The sequence below is a fragment of the Dasypus novemcinctus genome, chromosome 12 (assembly GCF_030445035.2).
Source record: "Dasypus novemcinctus isolate mDasNov1 chromosome 12, mDasNov1.1.hap2, whole genome shotgun sequence".
Lineage (NCBI taxonomy): Eukaryota > Metazoa > Chordata > Mammalia > Cingulata > Dasypodidae > Dasypus > Dasypus novemcinctus.
In genome coordinates, this window is record NC_080684.1 from 12,665,986 (window position 1) to 12,692,515 (window position 26,530).

At 42.1% G+C, this 26,530-nt stretch overlaps 1 protein-coding gene across 1 annotated transcript in view; it reads left to right on the forward strand.

Moving 5' to 3' along the window:
* The window catches only part of TMEM117 (transmembrane protein 117), a 574,260-nt gene extending 548,007 nt beyond the window's left edge, over positions 1-26,253 (forward strand). Inside the window, exon 9 of the mRNA XM_058307848.2 lies at positions 25,868-26,253. The gene's annotated coding sequence lies outside the window, so the exon portion shown is untranslated. The remainder of the gene's footprint in view (positions 1-25,867) is intronic.
* Positions 26,254-26,530: the final 277 nt, after the last annotated feature.

The window sequence follows — 26,530 nt, forward strand, 5'->3', positions numbered from 1 at the left end:
TTTCTAAGCTCTTGTGTCTATGTCTTCAGACAAATGCTGAGGCTGAGTCATCATGGTAAAAAATTAATTAGGAATAAACTCGACCATCTGAGCAGGACTGGCAGCTTCTACATGAAGAAACCAGAGCTGTCCTCTAAAAACACATCCATTGTGAAAAATGTTTTGTCTGTCATAATGCAGAGATAATTTTTTTCCAGCAAAAATCAGTTAATTTGTGCTCGTAAAGACAGCAAAAACAATCTGTCAACCTGACCCGCTCCACCATCTTTCTGTGAGCCTTGGGGCTTTCCAGAAGCTATGGGGAGGTCTGCCTGACAGCTGATTAGAATACTTCAGTGAGATGCTGCTATGAATAGGAATTTTTAAATAAGTGCTGTGAGCTTATTCATTCTGTCTCAAAGACCTTCTAAGGATATTGGAATGCTTTTATAAAGATTACATTAATTAAGGAATATTGGATTCTTGTATTTAAAGAGTGTGTTTATTCTAGTATCTTGGGACCAAAAGGAAAAATATAGAAGATTAGCAAAGGAACAAATAGAGCAGATCCACAGATACAATCCTGGTTTTACTGCACTATTAATGATATTACCCTTGTTGAACAGATTCAAAAATATCTGATAATCCATGACAGCTAGGAATTAATTTCTTCTAGAAGCATAAGGGCTGAAGCAGAATTGGGTATTCATTACTTGTGATGTCCTGTTGGGGTCCATTTTACTTTGTCATCAGAAGAAAAGACAAACAGAGCCAGAGCAGATATTGAATCGTCTCCATACGTAGAGGGAAATCCCACCTGCCTTCTGAGGTTTTCTTCTTCAAGTAGTGTGTTATGAAGGTTTTTTTCCTACGATTATTATTATTATTTTGTTTTGCAAAAAAACTTCCACACCAACATAGCAGTCACCACTTTAAAACAGAGCACAGACCGGCTTAAGAGCTTTCTCATTTCTAGAATCTGTAAACACAAATGCTTATGCAAACACATGGAGAGTGAAATATTTCAGCACATGTGGTAAGGTGAAGGTTTGGCAATTTTCTGAATATACAATGTTTCATTGGCTAAAGAGTAACAAATGAAATGTGATGCTTTTTTCTTCATGAACTGTCCCATGAAATATGCCTGGTTGATGGGATTATTGGCCTCTTGATGGGAAAACCATGTTTATACAATTCTTTATCTTAAACAGCACCTTCAATAAAAACATATTGAATGGATGAATGAATGGATGGAAGAATGGAAGCGTGAATGGATGGATGGATAGATGGATGGATGGATACAAAGTGACTGGTATGACAGCTTCGGGTAATACATAGTTTTATCGCTTTTATTTTCCTAACAAATTTCATGAAAATTGTTAAATTATCCAAAAATCCAGCAACTCCTCCCTGAGGTGTTCTCATTTTAAATTTTAACTCTGGGAGCCACTCAACCCCATCTTCATTTGGGAGAAATTGCAAGCTTGCTTAGTGCATTGTCATTATTGATTCCTTCACTTCTATGGGTGGTTGCTGTTGGAAATTGGCTCCTCTTAGTTAAATCTGTTGTTTCCTACTGCTATGATGACATCTTTAAGGACTTACAACCCTCAAGGGGGATGCCCCACTCTTGAGTTCCCAAAGTGAAATAACTGTGGTTTATCTTCACACACAGGGCCACTCTTCATGTAAAGTATAAAGCATAACGCATTGGACAGGGCACTGGCCGTGGCCTTTTATTTATTTATTTTTTTCTATTTATTTTTTTTTATTGACTTTGTAATAATATTACATTAAAAATATATATGTGAGGTCCCATTCAACCCCACCCCCCCACCCCCCCTCTCCCCCCCCAACAACACTCGTTCCCATCATCATGACACATCCATTGGATTTGGTAAGTACATCTTTGGGCACCTCTGCACCTCATAGACAATGGTCCACATCATGGCCCATACTCTCCTCCATTCCATCCAGTGGGCCCTGTGAGGATCCACGATGTCCGGTGATCACCCCCGAGGCGCCATCCAGGGCAGCTCCACGTCCCAAATACGCCCCCACCTCTCATCTCTTCCTGCCCTTCCCCATACCCATCGTCCACCATGTCCACTTTTCCCAATCCAATGCCACCTCTTCTATGTGGACATTGGATTGGTTGTGTCCATTGCACCTCTATGTCACGAGGAGGCTCAGATTCCACATGGATGCTGGCTGCCATCCTCCCATTTTCAGTTGTAATCACTCTAGGCTCCATGGTGTGGTGATTGTCCTTCTTCAACTCCATCTTAGCTGAGTGTGGTAAGTCCAATAAATCAGATTGTAGGTGCTGGAGTCTGTTGAGGCTCAGGACCTGGCTATCACATTATCAGTCCAGAGATTCAAATCCCCTAACTATATCTTAAACCCCAACGTTAACTGCACCTCCAGCAGATTAGTATGAAAGTCTTATGAAGGGAGATCCCATCTGAGTCCAGATTCATCACACATAAACACCATTTCCAGAGAGGGGCCATCTGCCCTGGTAGTAAACCCCATCGGCCATGACCATAACTCTCATGGGTCTCTTTAGCCTTCATAGGAACCAATATCTGGGGGTTGTATCTGCTTTATCTGTCTCTCTGACTCTGCTCAGTTGTGCATGAGGGCAATCCTTCTGCCAGCCTCCAGACTCTTTTTTAGAAACTCGTAGCCATATAAACTCATTTCTCCTTTCCATTTCCCCCTTACTTTAGGTCAAACAGCATTTTAAAGTCATGTTATTTTATGTAGACATGGATATTCTGCTGATCCGCATTGAACCTTCCATATAAGGTCCTTTTCCAGTTGCATCATCAGTTGGTATTTGATAGTGGTCCCTCGTTGCCAGGGAGGCTCATCCCCGGGTGTCATGTCCCACGCTGGAGGGAAGGCATTGCATTTACATGCTGAGTTTGGCTTCGAGACTAGGCCGTGGCCTTTTAATGGACTGAAGCCTGCCCTGCCCCACAATCATTCAGTCTTGGCATTGAGCCAAGATTCTCCCTTTCCACATAGCCTATGCCCCTTTGGGACCCTTGGTTTCTTTCTCAGCAAACGACTTATCTGAAATCTTGGGAGTCCACTATAGAGTTTCTTTTAACATTGAACATGAAAAGAGGTGGTAGAGGTCTCTCTTCCTCCAACGAGGCTTTCGGCCTCATGTGAATCTACTCTCCTCTCCGTTCCAAGGGGCATTGAGAGGGACTTCCCTTGCCAAGATACCAAATGTCCTGCTACTTTTTCCTCAAGCAAAATCAGCCTTTCCTTTTTATAACCAAGAACTACTCAAATGATCCATACCTGAACACAGAAGATCTGCTGCAAGGTAAATTGATGAGTCTACCCAAAAAAGGAAACGCAAAAGATTACTGAAACAATTTTGAGATTAGTCTAATCCAACACTGCAAGGCAGTGATAACAGCTAACATATATTGAGTATTTACTCTGTGCCAGGCCCTTGGTTAAACATTTTACATACATTAGGTCATTATAATCCCCATGAGGGGCAAATTATTACATCTTAATTTTCAGATTAGGAATCTGAAGTAAAGAGTTCAGAAGCTTGGATAAGTTTACAAAACCAAGAAGATGTAAAGCCAGATTCAACTGAGGTTCATCTAATTTGTTGCACAGCACAGCTCTGTGCTATACACCTGTACTTCAAACCAGCAACAGGTTGGGCAGACAGCAGGAGGCATGGAGAAGAGATCAGAGAGAAGCTCCTGGTACAGGTTGGTTCATTGTCCTTTTATCCTGTGTCATTGTGTTCCTTTGCTATGGGTCTACAAAGAGAGTTTATTTTTCATGGCCCCTGCTGACACCTCATAGAATTTAAGGTGAGGATACATCAGTCTCCCCTAAATCAAATTTTATTTTGAATATATTGTATATTTTCATTTTCTGCAGCACTCTTTGAGAATTAGCACATTTAAAATTCATATACGTTGGAATACATTGTTTCTTTGGCCAGTTATTTGCTAATGCAGCTTGCCTTTTTGCTCCTTTGGAAAAGGAATTTTCTCAAATGAAGACCACAGGAAAAAAAGCTGGTGAAAAAAGTTTTTAGCTTTTACTATGCACTTCTATTGGCAGAGATTTTTCAATGTGGCCAAAGATAAGCAAAGAACAAGTACATTTGAAAAGATTACATTTGGCTGTATATTTTTGTAAAATGCCAGAATTTATATCAACAAGTTGTTCTTTCTTCCTCAAAACCATTCCGCATTCTTTGCATGCCAGATCTTGGTGTTACATAGCATACGGATTTTACTTTAAAATACGTTGCCAGGGACCAAGAGATGTAAATGTGCGTTGCAGCTCCCTCTCAGGTAGTCAGGTGTCCTAACAGGGCTCCCACATCGTGGGTGGTCAACCAGCAAGCCAAGTCAGGTCAGGAAGGCCACCCTCCTGTGTACCTTCCACAGCACTTCAGATTTGTTTATCTCTGATCTGATGTTGCCAATTACAACAACGACTGCTGCAAATGAGCTCTCATTGGTGAAATTAGTGGAATTCAATATATGAGGGTATTTGAAAGCTACTTCCTATCCTTGCATGAGCCCAGAGTAAGAATCTAGCAAGCCCTCCAGCCTCCACTCCTAGTGAAGGCACTCAAGGCTTGATCCGTAAAGGGCCCTCTGGGTCCTGACGTTGGGTCAGAGGTCCCTGGTTTCTTGATGGTTATTTTGAAGGTGACCAGATCTTCCCTCCTATAATACCGCTCAGTCTTCCTCAAGTGAACCTTTCATGCAAGTTGTGATTGGTTACCCAAAACAACACAACTGGCATGTCAAGTCGTACACACTGTTTATGCTTATTTGATAGAAAATATTTAATAAATTCAAAATGTGTGGCAAACTTGGTCTGAGGCCTGCCTTCGTTATAGCGTTCTAGCCTCACCGCATAATAACCAACCTTCATCACAGCATTTTCTATAAAAAGAGCCCCAGAGAAGCGAACCATCCAATAGGCTTGGGTCCATTTGCCCTTGGCTGTTGGCACTGCTTATCTACTTACACAACCTGGAAACCTGAGCCTGCTTTGATGCTGCCCTAATATTTTGTAGTAAATGAACCAGGCAGCATCTAAACCTAAGATCTTCAGAGACTCTCCTCTTTATCCCCACAGTGACCTCCCCAAGGCTAGCTCCTTATTACCTACCACACAGATTATTGCCACAGCCTCCTACTCTACCCCGCACCACTGTCTTTCACCTTAGTCTTTCCTTTTGCATTTCTGCCATAATATTTCACAAGGGTAAAGCTATTTAGAAACTTTCAATAACTGTGCGTTTTTTAATCAGAATAAATCAGAATTCCTTAAATTCGAATTCAAAGCCTGTCACAGTCCAGCATCAGATTACTTCATAGCGCCCACAATTGGCCCAGGCATGCCAGGGATTACCTTGACATTGCCCCTAGGGCTCTCTCTGCCTGGAACACACACCTTTCCTTCTCTGTCCTTCAAAGCTTAATGTCGATGTTCACCTCCTCTGCTAATATTTCCTTATCCTTTTAATCAGAATAATCTTTTCTGTTTCTATTAAATTTATCCAAGTCTGATGAGCATGATCTCCTACTAAACTATGAGTGTCTTGAAGGCATGGAGCACATCATCTTCATTTTATATCCCGAATAGCACAATCACTGTATGTACTTGGTTGATATCTTTAAATTTCCCCTTATACAGTCACACTCAGTTTAACTTAGTGGCTTTATTGACTGTTTTATCAAAGAGCAGGCATGTTCAAACTTACGCAAATATAAGAACCAAGGTAGCAGTGGTGGTGCAGGAGCAGGAAGGGGTTCTAGTCACAGATTCTCACGCCCTGACATCCAAGATCCTGACCCAGGATCTAAGACACATACTTTAAACAAATAGTCCAGGTAATCCTGAAGCATTTGGTACCAGGGCCACATTATGGTCTATGAGTGGGTGGCAGGGCATGAACGAGAATAAGAGTGGAAGTCCAGGGAGAAGGTTCATTGACACTGGGAAAGGAAGGCTGGAGAGCTGTGTCCCCACACCAGGCCAATCAAGACAATCCTTAGGTTTCTGTGAAGTACGAATGAAACTACAACAGCATGTTTTCTTTTGAACTACTCGTAAATGACACCTACAAGAATCCACCAATGTTGATGGTTTCTTTATTTTGAGCACAGCAGGCCAGGAGCCCTCTAACAGACTTTAGTGTTTGGGTAGGGAAGTAGGCAACAGCGGAGAACTGGGAAAGGAAAGACCAATAGACTCCTGTCTCTGCAGGCTGAAGCAATTTTAGAATCTTCCAACTATCTAGGTAGATAAAATCAATTGTGTTACAATAAATGAACGGACAGTTGATCATTTAAAGAGATAAGCAAAGGACTTCTAGTTTCAGCTGGAGCATGTAAAGGGCTTGTGAGTTCTCACTCCTGTCCTCACTAAAAGAAAAACTCAGTCCAACTGAATGAATTGAACAAACTAAAAATCATCAACTTTTTGTGAACCCATTAGATAATGAGATCACAGCGAAAGCCACTGAAAATCATTGAGATTTCTTGGACCCATTTAAGAATGAGGCCATAGGGAAAAACACCCCTCCTAAATTGGGAGAGACAAGAGAATGCAAAGAATACAGAGAATAACAGCCAAGACCAGCTAATCTGGAAAAGAAGCAGCTAGAGCCAGAAAATGGTATGGACATCTACCATTTTGAGGAATCGTTGGGGTTTGAGGCTAGACTAGCTTAAGAGTTGGGGTAGGAGGAGGGGGCACATCTTAATGGGTTTTACCTCCAGAAATTAAAATATGTTCTCATGTTAAAGAGCCAAGAAAAAATCCTCATGTTTCTGGCAGAGGGAAAGGTAACCATTTTGAAATATTCCCATAGATTTGCATAACAAAAGCCAACTGGACAGGAGAAAACACTATATCAGAGCCTTATCTGACCTGGAGTAAGGGCAATTACCCAGCTCCCTTTACCCAAAAGTCCATACTCACATAAATAAATGACCCAATACATTAATAAATGGAGAAAAAGAAACAAATCTCCAATGTGGAAGAAATCCAAATAATTGTGCCGATAACCTGTCTTAAAGAGGGGGAATATAACTCCCCAATCCTTCAGTGGGTTGTGCAGAGACTTCCTTCCCAAGAGTGCAGTATGGAAAGGAGGGGGAAGAAGTGACTTTACAGTAGAGAAACCTGGCAGACTCCACCTCAGCCAGGTGCAAGGTCAAGTTAACAGTCACAAATCATGCTGATAGCATGTGCCTTAGCTATGATGTGATGAAAATGGCACTGAGCCTCTATGATCATCCTCCCCAAACCCATAACCCCGAATGATTCATGAGAAAAACATCACACAAACTCCAATACCGGCATTCTGCAATAGACCTGACCAGTATTTCTCAAAGCTGTCGAGGTCATCAATAACCAGGAAAAGCCCACCTAAGAGGAGCCTAAGGAGATGTGACAAATATAATGTGATGTCCTGGGTGGGGTTCTGGAACCATAAGTTAAAGATAAAGAGATCTGAAAAAACTAGAGACTTCAGTTAATAATAATGAACCAATAATGGTTTATTAATTGTAATAAATGTACCATACTAATGTGAGATGTTAATAATAGGAGAAACTCTGTACAGGATAGTGCTGTTTTCAATTCTCTGAAATTTTAAATCTGCTTTAAAAAATAAAGTATATTAAACAAAGAAAAAAATGTAAATATATATATATATAAATGCTCAGCTGACTTAATGTGCAGTATGAAATGGGTTCCACTCTGATGACAATCACCATGATGAAAGCACAGACTTTCAGAAATAGTAAAAGGCCCTGACCGACTTCCATTGCCTGAGATTTCTGGGTTTCAAAAATAAAAATGGGGGTAGCAGATGTGGCTCAAGCGGTTGAGTACCTGGGTTCAGTTCCTGGTGCCTCCCTAAAAAAACAAACAACCAAAAAAAAAAAATCAAACTACAAGCAAACACAAGAAAAAACCAACTCAGGGGAGCTCATGTGGCTCAGTGGTTGAGCGTCAGCTTCCCACATACGAGGTCTCAGGTTCAATCCCCAGGCCCTGGTACCTCAAATAAATAAAATAAAGATGGACCAAACAAAGACTATAGAAAACCATGTTTTTTCTTACATTTTCAAATAGGAAAACACATTTACAATGAAATGATGCGCTATAATGTCCTGGTAATAAGATAATGGTATTGATAAAAGTTACTAATTTACAGTGTACTGTAGGCAGGTGAGGCACACGGGAAAGCTTACTTCATTCTTATTTCATCCTGCTCAGCTCGGCTCTCCGAGGGGCTGTAATAATAAATAGCGGCAAGCACTGTGTCCTCTCCAGGGACTGGGTTCTCTCTAGGGAGAGCCTCGGTCGCCGTCAGGTAGCTGTCACTATAACCCTCATTTCACAGAAGGGGAAACTGAGGGAAGAGGAGGTGAGGTGCCTGCCGTGCCAAGGCCTCCCGGCTAGCCGGGCGAGGCGGGCTCCGTGCGGATGCCACAGCCCGCAGCCGCCGCCCTCTTCCCGTGCGCAGACTCATGTGCAAAGGGCAGCGAGTGGTCTAACCTGGAGGCTCTTTGGGCCAGGGAGAGAGCCTGGCACACCGCGGTTCCGAGAAGAGTGGTCCTGGCGAGGAGCCCCTTAGAAGGAGCGGCGTCGCGGGGCCTCCGCAGCCTGCCCGGCTCAGGGAAGACGCCACTGACGACATGGAACCCGCCCTCGGTGGCCACTGACGCCACTGGAACGCTCTCTTAGTGGCCATTGGCGCCACTCGAACGCGCCTCGGTGGCCACTGACGCCATTCGAACGCGCCCTCGGTGGCCACTGACGCCATTCGAACGCGCCCTCCGTGGCCACTGACGCCATTCGAACGCGCCCTCCGTGGCCACTGACGCCATTCGAACGCGCCCTCCGTGGCCACTGACGCCATTCGAACGCGCCCTCCGTGGCCACTGACGCCATTCGAACATGCTCTTGGTGGCCATTGATGCCATTCGAACGTACTCTTGGTGGCCCTCGACCACTAATTCACCGCCCTGACCCAGGGCTGCTGCGGATGAGGGGCTACTGTGCTCCACCCGCGGGCCCCAGGACACCTCTAAATTCAGCCCAAGGCTTCGAGTGTGGCGGCAAGCGGAAGACACACGGATCTCCAGAGAGGGGTGAGCTGGGAGGACATTTGCCTGCAGCCGGAGGAGGGGAGAGTTATGCAAATATTTTTCCTCCCTGGCACCTGCCCTCGATGAACCAGCATCTAATTCCCTCCGCGGGGAGAAGGCGGGGGCCACCGTTTCCTGAGCGCTCTGCCTCGGGTTCCTGTCACAGGCTGCCCTCCCCTTCAACCTGCGCTTCCCCGTTACACATTGTTTAATTAAGAAGCTTCATTAAGAAGCATCGTTTAACTCTAATATAGAGTTGGGCCTCACAGGAAGAAAGAGTATTTCAACAGCTTTTATTTAGACAGAGTAACCTTATTTTTTCAGGATTTTATAAAGAATCCAATCCAATCCAATCTTGACTTTCACTCGCCTCCTAAAAACACCTGCGTTATCTCCATTGCGATTAGGACTTTTATTTTCGTTTTAGTGATGATGGCCAAAGGAGTTATATAGCCTTATTTTAATTAAGGGATTATAGACAAGTAACCTATTTGTGCCTTAGCTTCCTCATCTGTATAAATGTAAATGTGTAAATAATATTTACCTCACAGGATTATTGTGTGCCCATTATGATTATTAGCCCCAAGGAATAGAAATCAAGTCATCTACCCATGATGGACCATGCAAACGCAATTCCCAACCACACGTAGACTGCTCAGAACAGTTTTTGCTATCGCTCTTTTTTGGTCAAAGCCCTTTGTGTTGATGCCTAATCCTGCAAATTCAAGACCTACTCTTGAACTTTAAATTTAATATGCAAATGATGTTTAACATAGAAACTTGGACCCCCAAAGCATTTGATATTTAATGTATCTAAAAGGTTACCTCAGACCTTCCTATTTTGGCAATTTACTTTAAAATATTCCTTCACAGATAGTGTGAAGTGTGCTTAAATTTTACACATGTGTATTAGTTAATTCAAACCTACACCCTAGGCGGGGTTACTTAGCATTTGGGGGGTTTTACTGTTGGTGCGTTTTTTTTGGTTCCTTCATAGGATTTTATTTATATTTTTTATATATATTTTTTTAATTTAATTTTTTAATTATCTTTTTTTAAAGTTAATAGACCACACAAAACGTTACATTAAAAAACATAAGAGCGCGCCCCATAAAGGAGAGCTACCCAGCACGGAAAATGTGCAGCCTGCCCAGGAGTGGCGCCACACGCATGGAGAGCTGATGCAGCAAGATGACGCAACAAAATGAGACACAGATTCAAGGTGCCGCTGAGAAGAATACAAGCAGATACAGAACAGAAGAACAGTGAATGGACACAAAGAGCAGACAATGGGGGGGGGGGGAGGTGGGAGGTAGAGAAATAAATAAATCTTTTAAAAAACCATGAGGTTCCCATATACTTCACTCTCCACCCCCCCACACACACCCATCATTTTTTATTGTATTTTTTTGAAGATACATAGATCACAAAAAATGTTACACTAAAAAATATAAGCAGTTCCCACATAGCCCCCACTCCCTCTGCCCCCCCCTCCCACATCAACAACGTTTTTCATCATTGTTGCACATTCATTGCATTTGGCAAATATATTTTGGAACACTGCTGCACTGCATGGATTATAGTTAACATTGTAGTTTACACTCTCCCCCAGTACATTCAGTGGGTTCTCAGAGAGCTAGAGACTAGAAGATAGGCTTAAAGGAAGTTGGGGGGGAGAGGAAGGTTGCGAGCTGATGCCTACATGGATGAAATCTATGATAAGCTGGAGGTAAGTATTTGTACAGGGAAGGGATAAGATGGGGGCATAGGGATACCTTTGGGTGGGCCTTTGCAGGCTTGAGGGGGGCTAGGGTTGGGAGGATGGATCACATGGCCCAAGGAATTAGGGGAGGGCCGGGGGGAATAGTTGAACATGGGAAATTGTCAGGTATGTGGTTGAAACTATAATGTTGAGAAAATTCTTTAGAAAATATAATAAGGAAGGATTACCTCTTTCAGGTCCATTACTTAGCATTTGAAGCACCCAAATCAGAAATCAAAGCACCAAGGATGGTCACTGGGCATTTGAATTATCATAATCAAAATCCAAGTCCCTAGAGTTTGGAATTAGCCTAAAAGATATTAAACCCTTTTTTAAAATCTCTGAACCTCAGGTTCAGAGTCTAAGGCTAAAGCCCCGTGGCTCTGTGTCCCCTCCATACCAGACTAGGAGGCTGGTCACCGATTAACTCAGAATGTCCTGAGTCTCTGCCCCTCCCATGAACCCTTCTGCAAGGTCTTGAATAGGTGTCTGGCACAGAGAACAGCACATTTTTGTGCCTTCATGCTATTCATTTGGTAGAATTTGGTCTAAGACTTGCTTTCAGGGCAGCACACCACCTGGCGGCAAGGTTATGCATAGAGGAAGCCTAGACGGACCTCTCTATGCCCCAACAGAGACTACCATATTTGCCAAAGAATCTGGCCTCTGCCAAATTGGCTTTAGACGGGTTTGCATCTGTCGTAGTTTGCAAAAGTTTGCCTATGCAAAGAATCAGATATGGGTTGACTTTTATAATGGGAAATTTATTAGGGGCGAAGGCTTACAGCTCCAAGCATGAGAAAATGCCCAAATTGAGGCACTATCAGAGATGCTTTCTTACCAAATTCAGTGACTAGTCATCCTGGCATCCTGCCATGTGGTGAGGCAAGATGGTAGCTGATGACGGCTGAGGTCACTGCCTTCCCCTCAAGGCTCACTGTCTCCAGGGGCTCAGTTGTGGGTGATCTGGCATATGGCTCCTCTCTTCAGCCTTGAGCTGCTCCATAGGTCTAGACTCTTGGGGACTTTATGCGTCAGCTTCAGCTACTAATGATCCTTAAGCCCTCGCTCTCACGTGTCCTGGTCAAAATGCCTGAATTCCCTTTTCCGTGTGTCTCTCTGTGTCTCTGTTTATATAAGGCTCCAGCAAAAGGGTGGAGACACAACCTGAGTCACGCCTCACTGATGTAGTCCAATCTAAAGACCTAAAGCGATCTAATCAAGTGATTTAATCAGAGGCCCCTTCAATGAATTTAATGCAATCAAAAGGCCCCACACCCACAGATATGGATTAGTTCAAAACCATAATCTTTTGGGGGGAATTCTCAAAAGAACTTCAAACTGTCATAGCATCAACTTCCTATCTGATGACCAACCAGCTGTACAGCTCACCCAGATGCCCAAGTCAGAAATCTAGGAGTTATCCAAGATGATTTGCTTTCGCTGATCTCACCTATTCAATCAGTCCACATACTTACAGTCCCTGCAATGCATTTCCTCTACTATGTCCTTGCCCTTTCCCTACCTCTTCTTTCTGGAATGCTAGAAAAGCTTTTTAAATGCTCTTCCCCCTCATCCTGCCAAACTTTCTAATAGTCTTCAGTCAAATACATTCACCAATATAACCTGATTCCTTATTCCACTGCCTAAAAGCTTTCAAAGGTTCACATTATCAACCTGGTAAAGTCTAAACACCTTGTCTTCATCCATCATGTAACCATCTACCTTGGGCAGTATCTATCCTTGGTCAGATCTTGCTCCTACTTCTAGATTTGGAGAGCCTCATGGTAATTTTCTCTCATTCTCTGTTTCATCATCACCCAGCTTTCTAGGTACTTAGTGCTCATTTGCAGAAAGAAAGAAAACCACAGTACTTGCTTGAACAACTACTTAGAATGGAATACAGTACAACAGTGAGCATTTTTTCAGGCATTACTATGTACTAGGCACCATTCATAAGCACTTTACATGAAATAATTCACTGGATTTTCCTAAGAACAGTATAAAGTAGTATCATAATCATCTTATTTTTACAAATGTGGAAAATGAAGCACAGAGAGGTTAAATAACTAGCCCAATGTCACATAGCTTGGAGTTTGCTGAACCAGCATTCAGACTGTGGCCGCCAAAATCCAGGGGCCACATATCTAACCGTTATACTCTGCAATCTTTTGCAGCCTTGGAGTAGATTGAATTAGTGGTTCACAGAATTTTAAGTCAGGCACTGTAGAACTCTGAGCTTCATTCTCATCTGCACAATGAGGTGATTGTATCTGCCTCATAGAGTTGTGAGGACTCAACGAGATAGTGCTGTAAAGCAATTTGCTCAGCTTTGTAAAATATGTTATCTCCTACTTCCCTCCCATTGCCTCAGCCACTGTCCTCCTTGCTTTTTTTCAAACATGTCACTTGCATTTAAATGCCTTAGGACATCTGAACAGCCGTTCCCTCTGCTCAGGTGTCCACCAGTCCAGCTCCCTCACCGCCTTTAAGGCCCTGCTCAAATGTGCCTTCTCAGTGAGGCCAAACCTCAGGCTCCTACTTAAAATGGCAACTCTACCCTCACTTCCTACTCCCCCAATTCTGCATACTCTGCTCTGCTTTGTTCATCTTTCCCTATCATTTATCATCTTCTAGCACACTATCTAATTTACTTATTTAGCATGATTGTTGTTTATTATCTGTCTCCCACAGCTGGACTGTAAGCTCCACGGATAAGGATTTTTACCTGGTTGTTCAGAGGTTTAGCCCAAGTGCAGAATAGAGTTTATTACATAGAGTGCTCAATAAATATTTTTTTGAATCAATGAAAGCTCTTTTCCTTCCCCTTCTCAACCTTCAATCTCAGTTCTTGCTTCACTTTCTCAAGGAAACCTTCTGTGACAACTCATCTCTACCCCCGACCCGAGATCCTAGTCCTCTCAGACTTTTTTCTCTCTAGGACTAAATGAAACTTATCACCTTTTATGTCTGTGAGGACTTGATGAATGTGTCATTCTCCAGCAGGTGAGAACATTCATGAGGATAGAGACTGTTTTGCTCACCATTTTATCCCCAGGCCTTATACATGTTAGCTCTGAAATGGGATTAAATAATAAATGACTCGATAAAGATTGAGTATCCCCCTTATTTTTTCAGCCTGAAGTAGAAGGATAAGGGTACTGTGAACTCTTCATATGAATATATTACAGCCAGATGCCCCTTCATTTTGCAAGTTCACCTTCTTTGGCTTGATCCTCATCTTGACCTTGTAATAGAGATAGGACAGACAGTTTTTATGTAATGTCACTCAGTTTCTATGTGGCCAAACCAGAGTTAGAACCCAAGTCTTCTAACTCCAAGAAGTCTGAAAAGCAAGCCCAGATTCTTGGATGGTCCTTACAAGGCCGTGTACTCTTGGGATGTGCTTCGGCCTAGAGATTTCCTTGCAGTGAGACTGAGGCGTTCCCACAGCAGCTCCTCCAGCCCTGCCTCAGCCTGCCCCCCTTTATCTCTTTATCCCCAAACTGCAGGGAGGTGTACAACTACTCGACCAACTGCTCCCTAGTCACTGCATCCCACTGCTGGGTGCTATCAATTAAAAATGCAAATATATGTATGTATCATTTGATTTTCACGATAACGAAAGATGCAAAAAGTTTCAAGAGTCACAGGTGGAAGAAAGATAATGTGTGAGTGCATAGTTCCAATTTGACATTTACAATACAAAATATATAACAGATTTTAAAATCAAATCTGCTGAACCCCAAATTACCAGTGAGATCAAGAAAAATCTCACCTCTTGTACAAATTCTTCTCAACCCTCCTCCCAAGAGAAGCCATTTCCTTTGCTTCTGTGTCCTTTCCTGTGGAATGATGTCATTCTCTTAGACCAATTGGCATGCTCCACTGCAGTTATTTCCTTTTTTTTTTCAGAGATTAGGAAGTTTTATTTTTTTAATTTTTTATAGATTTATTTTTTATTTATTTCTCTCCCCTACCCTCCCTCCCCTTGCCAGTTGTCTGCTCTCTGTGTCCATTTGCTGTGTGTTCTTCTGTGTCCACTTGTATTCTTGTCAGCGGCACCAAGAATCTGTGTCTCTTTTTTTAATTTTGTCATCTTGCTGCATCAGCTCTCCATGTGTGCGGCGCCATTCCTGCGCAGACTGCACTTTTTTTGCACTGGGTGGTTCTCCTCTTGGGGCGCATGGGAAGTACTTCTTGCACTGTGGGGGCTCCCCTACATGGGGGACACCCCTGCATGGCACAGGACTCCTTGTGCGCATCGGCACTGCGCGTGGGCCAGCTCATCACACAGGTCAGGAGGCCCTGCGTTTGAACCCTGGACCTCCCATGTGGTACGTGGATGCTCTATCCGCTGAGCCAAATCCGCTTCCTGCAGGTATTTCTTTACGTGCTCTTCTCTCCCTAGACTGAGGGTTTGGCTGCTTATTCCCAAGGGTGAGGGCAACGTCCTTGGTGTAGCTCAAGCCCTGAACACACTGCCCACCAAATTCTAGTTCTCTGTAAAGTCTTGTGTCTTTTCCCCAATCTTCCCACAAAACCACACCCCTTTCTCTTCAAGGAGCATCTCGGGGTGGAGGGACAGAAGATCCATTAGCCAGAACATTATTTGACATCAAAACTGAAACTACTCTAACACACAAACACACACAAAACCACTGCAGGGACAGTTGCTGGACATTGTAGGTCCTGCCATGGCCCACTGGGTGGACTGTGGGAGAGTGTAAACTACAATGTAAACTACTATCCTTGTGCTGCAGCAGTGCTCCAAAATGTATTCACCAAATGCAATGAATGTGCCACAATGATGAAAGAGGTGGTTGATGTGGGAGGAGTGGGCTTTTTTAATGTAACATTTAAAAATAAATTAATAAATAGAGAAGAAAATAAAGAAAACCAAACAAACAAAAAAACCACTAGGCATTTGTTACTTTTTCTGGCTGCCTTGATGACATGAGTACCGAGGGAGCACAGCTCTTCACAGCTCTTCAGACCTTGCCTTGAATGGCCAAGAGAGGAAACTGCTTACTAGGGCACCACAACCCAGGCTTATGCTAAAACCTTCAGCCAATGCCGTTCAGGAAGAGAAGGTTTCTGATGAATTCCTGCTGCCCAATTCATGCATGGAGAAATAAAGAACAGCAGCCAGTGCAATTAGCAAGCAGATCTTCCAGCAACAGGATTTACACCGGGCCATAACCATGTTCACTGAGGTTGGGATGCACATTTGCTAAGGCAAACGCTTTTTGAAAAATTGTAAAGCTAATGATCTTGCACTGACAGCGTAACCTTGAGCTTACTGCCAAATAGAATGACGAGTGTAAACGCTTAACGGAGGAAAACAAGCATGGAAATGGTCCTTCTTGTGACCCCAAGATCAGCAGCTCTTTGAGCGCTTTTGAGGTCAGTGGAAACACTTTGCTACTTGCTGGTAATTTTTATGCAGTTTTATGTATTTTATGATCTGACTTGATACGGATGAGAAGCACTTCATCAGTCAGTGTAGGATACAATAATTGCTTCACTTCCTCTGATTTCTTATCCCCAGAAGTGGAAATAATTAGCCCTGAAATGTAGCAGCGGCCAGTTATTATTTTGAAATATTGTTGAGGGCCATAGGTAAAATCATTAAGCTCCTTTCGTGTTAGGGGCATTTGTGGGCTTTATCATGTGTGGATGTTGGGAACTGGAGCTGTGTGAAGGTAGACATGTTAAACTTCCTAAATTTAGCATCCAGTAACCCTCTCTGCTAACTGGAAGAGTGGCACTGTGAAAGGTACACGGGACATGAAATAAAAGGATGTGTGAATCGTATTCAATAACCTCAAAAGAGTGAAACAACCATCCTGAACTTCCAGTTGCCTACAAAAAAAACCAGATGGATAGTAATTCAGAGCTTATAGGATTGTTATGAGGATAAAACAATATACATGAAGCTGAATTGTAGAGTGCCTAGAACAAAGAATTCAATAAATGTTATTGGATAAACACAGGCATACTTAAGATAAACATGGGCATAAATAAAAATGGGAAATATCCTTCCACACTTTAAGTTAAACATTATCTAAATTTTAGTTACATTTTTCCTTCTTTCATTTTCCCTGCCCCAAATCCAATTCCTTTCCCACATTGGGGGAACTTCATCTGTGTACGTGTGATGAAGTGCCCCCTTTGATTATTATATAAGTGAAAAGGAAAGATACACTCTCCACTTACCTCCTGGAACATAAGTTAACAAGTGATGGGATGGGAGTAGGGAGTAGGGAAGGAAAGCTTAAAATGTGTATAGTTTCTATTTAGAACAATTGAAATGTTTTGATAATGGATGGTGGTGATGGATCGACAACCCTGCGATGTAACAGTACTGAATTATGTATTTGAATGTGGTTAAAAGGGGAAATTTTATTTGTATATATGTTACTAGAACAAAATTTTCTTTAAAAATCCATGGGACAGCACAACACAGTGAACCCTAAGTCAAACCATGGACTATAGTTAGTGGTACAATTATAAAAATGTGATTTCATCAATGGTAACAAATGTACCACATCAAAGCAAGGTACTAATAATAGGCTGGTCTATGGGAACCGTGTATTTTATGCATGATTTTTTTATAAACCCACAACTTCTCTAACAAAAAAATAAAATATGTTGAATGAATATGATACTTCTATCCAAAATATTAAGTCTTGAACAAATAATGCAAAAATTAAGGAACAGGTAAAATTCAGTCCATCTGGTTGAGATGTTCACTGGAGGGACTCAAAAGAGGAAAATGTCAGCAGACACTTTGAACACTAGCAGAGACAGCAACATCCCCAGAATCCTCCTGCCTGTCAGTCTCCAGAGTCCTCTCGGTTCCTGCTTGTTTTCCATTACTGTTTTGCCGATTCCCCCAAATTTTGTGAGCTACTCCATGCTCTTCCTATAATACTATTATTGCTTAAAATAGGTCTAGGTTCATCGCTTGCAACTATGTAACTGATACTGAATTTCTACTTCTATAGTGCCTGTTGAACAGTACTGCTAACTTCGGTTAGTGGAAACCATATGATGACAGATGCAATCCCATTTTGGACAGTGTCACATACGACTTGCACTAACCACCCATATGCTTAACCCTCAGCTAAACAACTGTGATGGTAATTAGCTGAATTAGATCCATGCCTTTCCAGCTGTAATAACCATAAACCCAGCAATCACATATGCATCATTACTGAATACCTGGAAGCAAGGCCTTGTACAAGAGATAGTCCTTGCCTTCAAAATAGTGACATGGTCATAGGCAGTAGGTAAGATGTTTTAGACCATAAAAGGTACTAAACATACAAAGAAATAATGATTTGAACCTCTGATCTTTAAAATATGATTTTAAGAAAATGAAAAGGCAAGGAAGAATGGGAGAAAATAGTTGCAATACAAATTTCTAAGAAAGGACTTGAATCCAGAATAAATAAGGAACACTTACAACTCAGTAATCAGAAGACAAACGAGTCCATTTTTTTTTAATGGGCAAAAAATAGTTACTTCATCGAAGAAGATATAGTAATGGCCAGTAAGCACATGGAAAGGTGCTCAAAATCATTAGTCATTAGAGAGATGCAAATTAAAACCACTATGAGAGACCATTTCATAGCCATTAGGATGACTGAAATTAAACGACTGATCATACCAGGTGTCGGTGAGGCTGTAAAGCAACAGAACTCTCTTGGGGTGCTGGTGGGAGTGTTAATTCTCACGACCACTTTAGAAAACAGGTATTAGTTTTTCATATAGATAAATTCTTATCATAAAATCTATCTCTTCCATTACTAGGTATTTATGCAAAATAAATGAAAGTATAAGTCCACAAAAGGCATGTTTATATATGTTTATTCATAATATCCCAAAAGTGGAAACAACCAAATTTTCTATCAGCAGGTAAGTAGATAAATAAATTCTAGTCTATCTCTATGATAGGGCTACTATTCAGTAATAAAAAAAGAACTGATATACAGAACAACACGGACAAATCTCAAAAACAAGAAACTGAGTGAAAATAAGCCCAGCTTGAAACAATTTGTACTGTATGATTCATTCCAGCTTTACATTTGGTAAAACTAACTTTTTGGGATGGAGATCAGAGTAGTGGTTGCTTGGAGGCGGGGCCTGATGAAAAGGGCAATATGGAGATCTCTGGGGCGATGGAAATAGTTCATATTTTGATTAGTTCGGTGGTATGACTGTACATACATTTGTCACACACATCAAGCCAGACACTTATATTATGTGCATTTTATTATATATAAATTATACTTCAATAAAGATGACCAGAAAGACTCTCACATTCTGATAGAGAGATAATATGAATATACAAAGTATGAGAGAGAATGTGGTCCATGCTACTACTGTAAGAGTGATAGAAAGATAAATGGGAATGGAGCATTCCCTGGGAAATTCACCTGGGAAAGTTAGAAAAGTCTTTAGGAAGTAATGGTGTTTGAGCTGAGCCTTCAGGTCTGGATAGTAATTCAATAGAAGAAGGAGGAAGGAGCACAGTTAGAGTGTGTAGGGATGGCGAACACTCGAGTGTGGCTGGGATGCATGGGGCATTCATTCATTAATTCAGCAAATATTTTGTGGATGTCCTACTCGAACCAGGCCCTCCCTTAGTGAACAAAATAAAATACATGCTTGCATAAGTTCTAGTGCAGAGAGATATATGGAAAACAAACATATTAGGTGGTGCAAAATAAAACTAGGTCAGGGGAAGAAGGAATTCAGGAGTAGAGGGAAGGGGTTGCTCTGGTAGATAAGTTAGACAGTAAAGGCCTCTGAGAGGGTGACCATAGAAGTTTGACGTTGCTTAATAATTCCAAAAATAAATATTGGATTATGTCTATAAACTGGTCTATCTGAGGTTTCACTTTCACTTGATTAAATTATGATTAGGGTTTTGATGGGGCCACATCAGTAGGGCATTGAGTCCCTGCCCCTTGGTGGGTGGGGACTCACAGATAAAAGACATAGCAAAGGGCAGAGTTGGGAGTTTTTGAGATGGCGCCTGGGAAGTGAACACACAGAGGAGCAGAGCGGCTGAACCCAGAGAGAACTGAGCCTTGGGGAGAGAGACAGAGCCAGTTGCCTGATAGTCTACAGCTGGCCTGTGGAGAAAACAGAGGTGCTGAGCCCAAACAGAAATGAGCCCCAGGAAGAGAGGAACCCAGGAAGCCTGAACCCTTGCAGACATCAGCAGCCATCTTGCTCCAAATAGGCTTTGATGAGGGAAGTAACTTATGCTTTATGGCCTGGTATCTGTAAGCTCCTACCCCAAATAAATACCCTTTATAAAAACCAACCAATTTCTGGTGTTTTGCATCAGCACCCCTTTGTCTGATGAATACAGTGACATGAGCAAAATCATAAATAAAGAGGCATCAAGAGCTGCAGGTACCTGGGGGAAGCAGATTTCAGACAGAAGGAAGAGTTAGGTCAAAGGCCTTGAAGTGGGAGAATGACGAGTGTATTCAGGGAAGAGCAGTGAGCAAAGAGTAGAACGCAGAGGAACATGGTGAGATCTCTGTAAAGAAACGGGGATAGTGAGGCCTGTTGACCGCATAGGGGGTGCCTCTCAGTAATGTTTTTACCAAGTGCCTAGGGATCTTGTTAAACTGTAAGGTTTGATTTAGTAGGTCCAGGGGAGTGTCTGAGCATTTGCATTTTTAACAAACTCATGGATGATGTAGCGCTGCTGTCCATGGACCACTTTTTTTTTAATCCGCCCCCTCCCCCGCCCTTTGCAGCTTTTTGCGTGCTGTCTGCGCTCCGTGTCCATTTGCTGTGGGCTCTTCTGTGTTCTCGCTTGTCTCCCTTCTTTTCATTGCGTCACCTTGCTGGGTCGGCTCTCCATGGTGTCTGCGGGCAGGGCAGTGCTCCGCAGCGTGCGGGTGAAGCTGCCTTCACAAGGGGGTTCCGGGATGCAAACCAAGGGCCTCCCATATGCAGAGGCTTGGCGACTACTATAAGGAGTAGTATGACCAACCAGCTAAGTCTTGGAGATCAAAGGTAGTCAGGGAAACAGTTAGGAGGCTATGGAAATGCATTTGAGAGATGATGTGATTTGTACTAGGGTGGCTATGGAGGAGACATGAAATGGTTGGATTTCTTATATATTTTAAACTAAAGCTGAAAGGACTTCCACTGACAAAGTAAACTTGCCATGTAAGAGTGAGAGAGAGAGAGAGAGAGAGATCAAGGATAAGTCCAAGGATTTATTTGGTCCTGGCAAGTAAATACGTAAGTCTGGAGTACAAGAGTGAGATTCGAGGTTGAATGCAAAAGTAGTGACAGTGTACATGGTATTTCATGCCATGAGATGGAATGAGATCACCAAGTGAATGTAGAGAGAAGAAACTGTCCTAGAACTGAGCCTGGAGAGACACTGAGGTTTAGAAGTCAGGCTATGAGGTTAAGGGGTTCTGCTGAGGGCTACAGAGACCCAAAGGTTCTATGGTCATGGCACATGGAGTTCAGTGCCATCTCAGTTGGCCCTACTTTGGAGTTTGTGTTTCTGTGTGATGGAGCTGGACTCATATGTGATCTTTGTCCACAAGTCTCTCCTGTTACTTTTACTGGAACTATAGTTGGTGCTGGGGTTTAATGTATACCCAGGGCACCTGAATCTCTGGACTGACCATGTGACAGCCAGGCCCTGAGCCTCAACAGACTTGCAACTTCTACACCCTGGTTTATTGGACTTACCCCACTCAGCTAACATGGAGGTGAAGAAGGTCAACCACCACACCAGGGAGCCAAGAGTGCCTAACCAACTGCAAGCAGGAGAATTGCATCCAGCATCCATGTGGAATCTAAGCCCCCTTTTGATATAGATGTAGAGCGGACACAACCATTCTAAGGTCCACAGGATGGAGGAATAGAGTATGGATTAGAGTGGACTTACTGACACTCTATTCATGAACTATTGTGATTAGTAAGTGAAGAAAATGTGGCACTGGTGTGGAGAAAGTGGCCACAGTGGCTGCTGGGGATAGGGAGTGGGAGGAAGAGATGAGACGTGGGGGCATTTTTGGGACTTGGAGTTGTCCTGGGTGGTGCTGCAGGGACAGTTACCAGACATTGTACATCCTCCTATGGCCCACTGGATGGACTGTGGGAAAGTGTGGGCTATGATGTGGACCATTGACCATTAGGTGCAGCAGTGCTCAGAGATGTATTCACTAAATGCAATGAATGTCTCATAATGATGGAGGAGGTTGTTGTTATGGGGGGAGGAGTAGGGTGAGGGGAGTGGGGGGTATATGTGGACCTCATATTTTTTTAATGTAACATTAAAAAATAAATAAATAAATGAAAAGAGAGTGGTGTCCCAGAAACCAAGCCATGACAGTTTTTCAGGGAGAGAGAAATCAATATTTCCAATCTTCTGATAGGATGAATATTGAATAAGACTGAGAATGGTCATTGGATTTGACAAGAGCTATTTTTATGGACTCATGGACATGAAAGCCTGAAATGGGTAGGATTAGAAAGAAAGAGAGAGGAAGAAATGGAGACATTGAGTTTCCACAGCTCTTTGGTGACTCTTTGGCATAAAGGAGAAGAGAGAAACAAGATATAAATGGAAGGTAAAGTAGGGCCTAAAGAAGAATATTTTTGTGATGAGAATTATACTTTATGCTGTACATTAATGGGAATGATTGAGTAGAGAGAGAAAAATAAGGCATAATTACAGAAGTGAGGTCCTTGAAAAGAGGAGGGAACAAAATATTCATTGCACAGGTAGAAAGAATGGCCTCAGAGCCATGGTAACAGGAGGGAGGGCCACATATATGAATTTAGAACTAGTGAGATAGGCAGATGTGGTGGATGCTTGTGGAAGTTCTCGGTGATTCAATTTTCTCAATGAAAGTGGGCCCAAGAATATCAGCTAAGAGGGGAAATTAGCTAGAGGTTTGTAGAGAGACGATAATTGTGACATTGTTACCTCAGAGGATGGAAGAAAGTCTGTACTAAGGAAATGTAATAGGATAGGAGGCAGCACAGAGGCTGGTTTTGAATTTAAAGGGGGGAAAAATCAACATGGATTTGTCTCTTTTTGCCAACCACACTCAACAGTGTGAGTGTAGACTGAAAATATGCAGAGAGCTAGATTTAAACATGGTTTTGCTAGACATGTATGATGTAGGGAGAGTGCAAGGAAAATGAGAGCATATGAAAAGAAAGGTGAAACTAATGGTGCATGGAATCTAAGCAGATAAGAAGGAAAGAGACAATATGAAAAGATGTGAGATAGTGAAAAGGTGATCATTTGATTACACATACCTGTGAGTGGTGTGATGGTTTGAAGTTATTTGGATCCCAGAAAAATATGTTCTTAAAGCTAATCCATTCCTGTGGTATAAGCATATTGTAGGTAGGGCCTTTTGATTAGGTTGTTTCAGTAAGGCATAGTCCAGGGCAGGTCTTAATCCTCTTACTGGCATCCTTTATAAAAGAATGTGATTCAGAGAGAGAAGAGAGAAAGCCATAGAAGCCAGAAGGTGAAGGCAACAAAACCCAGAAGAGGAGGTGAGACCAGCAGACACTGCCATGTGCCTTGTCATGTGACAGAGGAGTCCAGGATCACTGGCAGCTGGTCTTTGGTGAGAAAGCATCACCTGATGATGCCTCAATCTGGACATTTTCACAGCCTCCAAACTATAAGCCTGTAAGCTAATAAATCTCCATGTTAAAAGCCAACCCATTTCTGGCATATTGCTTTTTGCAGCCCAGCAACTAGAACAAATGGTGTCAAAGAAGTTTTGAAATTCAGATAAATTACTACTACCTGATTAGTAGGAAGCTGTAAACAGAGAAAAGGAAGGTCAAAATCTGTATTAGGGAGGTTGCACCGTTATCAGTATTAGATGGCCTAAGGTTTCCCATGGGAGGGAGTGGCTGAGGTACTGATGCAGATGAGAATATTGCAGAAAAGGAGGTTAAGGATTGAAAAGGCCAGGACATCAGGATCAACTACATAAAGAAGACATCACCAACACTGACAAAATCCTCCCGCATGGATGGAAATTCCCCAACTGTAGCACTGAAAGTCCTTCATCCTGGAAAATCCTAAGTAAGGCAAATTGGGATGGTTTGCTCAGGACTGATCCCACAGGCTTGGGCAAACTGGGATGATCACCCTATTAATGGGAGAGGTAACGTTGGAGGTAAAGACACTAAGCCAGATGCTGAAATCTGTAAGAAATGATGAAGATTGGTCCTGGGGTATAGAGAACCTCAAAAAGGAATATTTCTGGGCATCACCTAGAGTTTTTGCAGAGGAGTATAGAAGGAAAACAAGGAAATGAGCTGGTTGCAGCAGTAAAGAACCAGAAGGATACATCTTTTCTCTGCTCCAAGAAGGCTTAATGGAAAGTGGCCCAAGATGGTTTTGTGGGAAACCTAGTTCAATCAGAGCAAGGAGGCCAAGGAAATATTTAGAGAAGAGGTGAACATGGGAGTCAGTAATTTGCTGATACTTGACCATGAGTGTATGAAGTAGAGTAGGGCAAGATGGAGCTGGAAATTTAGGTGAAGACTAGATAATGGAGAATCGAAACTAAGAGGTAGTTCAAAAGATCTATAAGGGGGTACTAAATAAAATTCAGAGACAGCAATTATAGAAAATATAAATTACCAATGTCAACCCCCTTAAAATTTTTTTTTTAAAAAAATTCAATTCATCAATTACTATGGAGGATTTTGGAAAATATTTAAAGTGATATCATTTTAAAAATGATCACATGGCAACAGGTTATTTCAAAGCTTTGTTCTTTATTAATCTTTGAGAATAATATTTTTTAAAACTATTGGAAGCTTTATGGAGAAAATGGAAAGCTTTATAACTCTCTTTACTACCAAATCTTGTAAAAATTAGTCCACAAAGGCTAAACCATTATTATTATGAGTATGGGTACAAAACAGCCAAATAAAATATTAACTAATAGAACCCACCAGAAGTCCTAAACTCCTACACTTTCTCTAGAAAATTCCTCCTCCTGTCCTATCTCCGTCCTAGAAATGTGCTTACTAGGAAGGTCTACATTACAGTGCTGTCTTTTGGGCACAATCAGTTGGATGGGTGGACACCTAACCTATGCCCTGCCATTAGAGTCATTCTCTGGGAATTGTCACAGTAGCACTGACCAGCAGTTCAATCCCAGTCCATCCTGTGGGAACTTTTGGTAATCTAATTTCTTAAAACCTGTTTTCCTTCTTTCTCTTCTTTTAATTAAAAAAAAAAAATTTAAGGACAGGTATTATAAGCTGTTTTTAAACCTTGGAATCCAGAGGTCTGGTTCTACAATGGGGTTATAGGTCTAGAAAGTTAAGCTTTGAGTTCTCATTCCCTCAATGAACTCCAGAGTAAGAACCATGTTCCAGAAAGGAGTTAGGCACATAGCCAGAGCCTCCGGAAAAGTTGGGAGGATCCAGAAAGGTATAGAGACGTCCTGGAGAAAGGTGTGCGTTGGACCTGCCATCTGAATGGGAGGTAAAGGTCACGGACATTCAGTGCACTTGTGGGGCTGGAGGGCTGGGGAAATGTTCTTTTCCTACTGTGAGTATAATGCTGTGTCCCAGTCTGTGGGCGGCTCTGTGTTTGCATCCTTTATTTACATAATAAAATCTGTCATTCTCTTCTTATTACTGTTCGTGTCACTGTTGCAACAAAACTCACACCCACTCCTACAGGGAGCTCTGAAGTTGGGAGGGCCCTTCAAAGTTGCCCCAGATTGGGAAAAGGACTTGAACCTTGCAGGAAGGGGGCATAAACTTGGGGGATGAGGGATGAGGAGTAACAGAAGCTAATAAATCCAATAAAGAGTATCTATGCTCTTTTTAACCTTGACTCTTCTTTTTCAACAGCATTTTGCCATAATGTCTCATCAATTTTTTTTTTTTACTGCAGAAAATAAGAAATACCATCAAAGGTGAATGTTCACTTTCCCTAAACCTCAATGCTATAAATGGAAAACGTCTCAGAAGTGGCCAGATGTGTTCTGTTTGGAGGAAAACCATTCAATCGACAGTAGGAGACAAAGAGTACATTCTCCTGACCCATCACAGAGGTGTTGAATTTATTACCTCTGCTTTCTCTAATCAGACCTTTGGAGTCCTAAACATAACAGTAGTCAATTGAAACCTTGAGTGGAAACTAGCTCTCAAAGGACAATATTGCTTTTTCCATCAAGGTTTGCTCGTTACTCCTCAGGGAAAAATCTACTCTCCATTTGCAATATCTGCATTGGCACAGACCATACCAAAGAAATGAGTGTGACCGAAACATATGTATTTTCCCCGCAGCATATCTAATATAGATTCACTTTATTAAAAGACTTATTGAAATCATTTCCGGTAGTGGTACTTTATATTTAAGTTGCAAAATGTTTTCAAATCTGGGAGTCATTATTTGACCTTGGTCAACCCTCTCTCCCTCTCTTTATCTCAATTTCTCTGTCTCTAAGCTGCCCTGGGGAAAAAGAAGAGGCAGAAGGATTAATACCTGCCCTATGCAACAAAGAGGGTTTGCTTTCAGGGTAAAATGTGTTTAAAATATATACAAAATAATTCA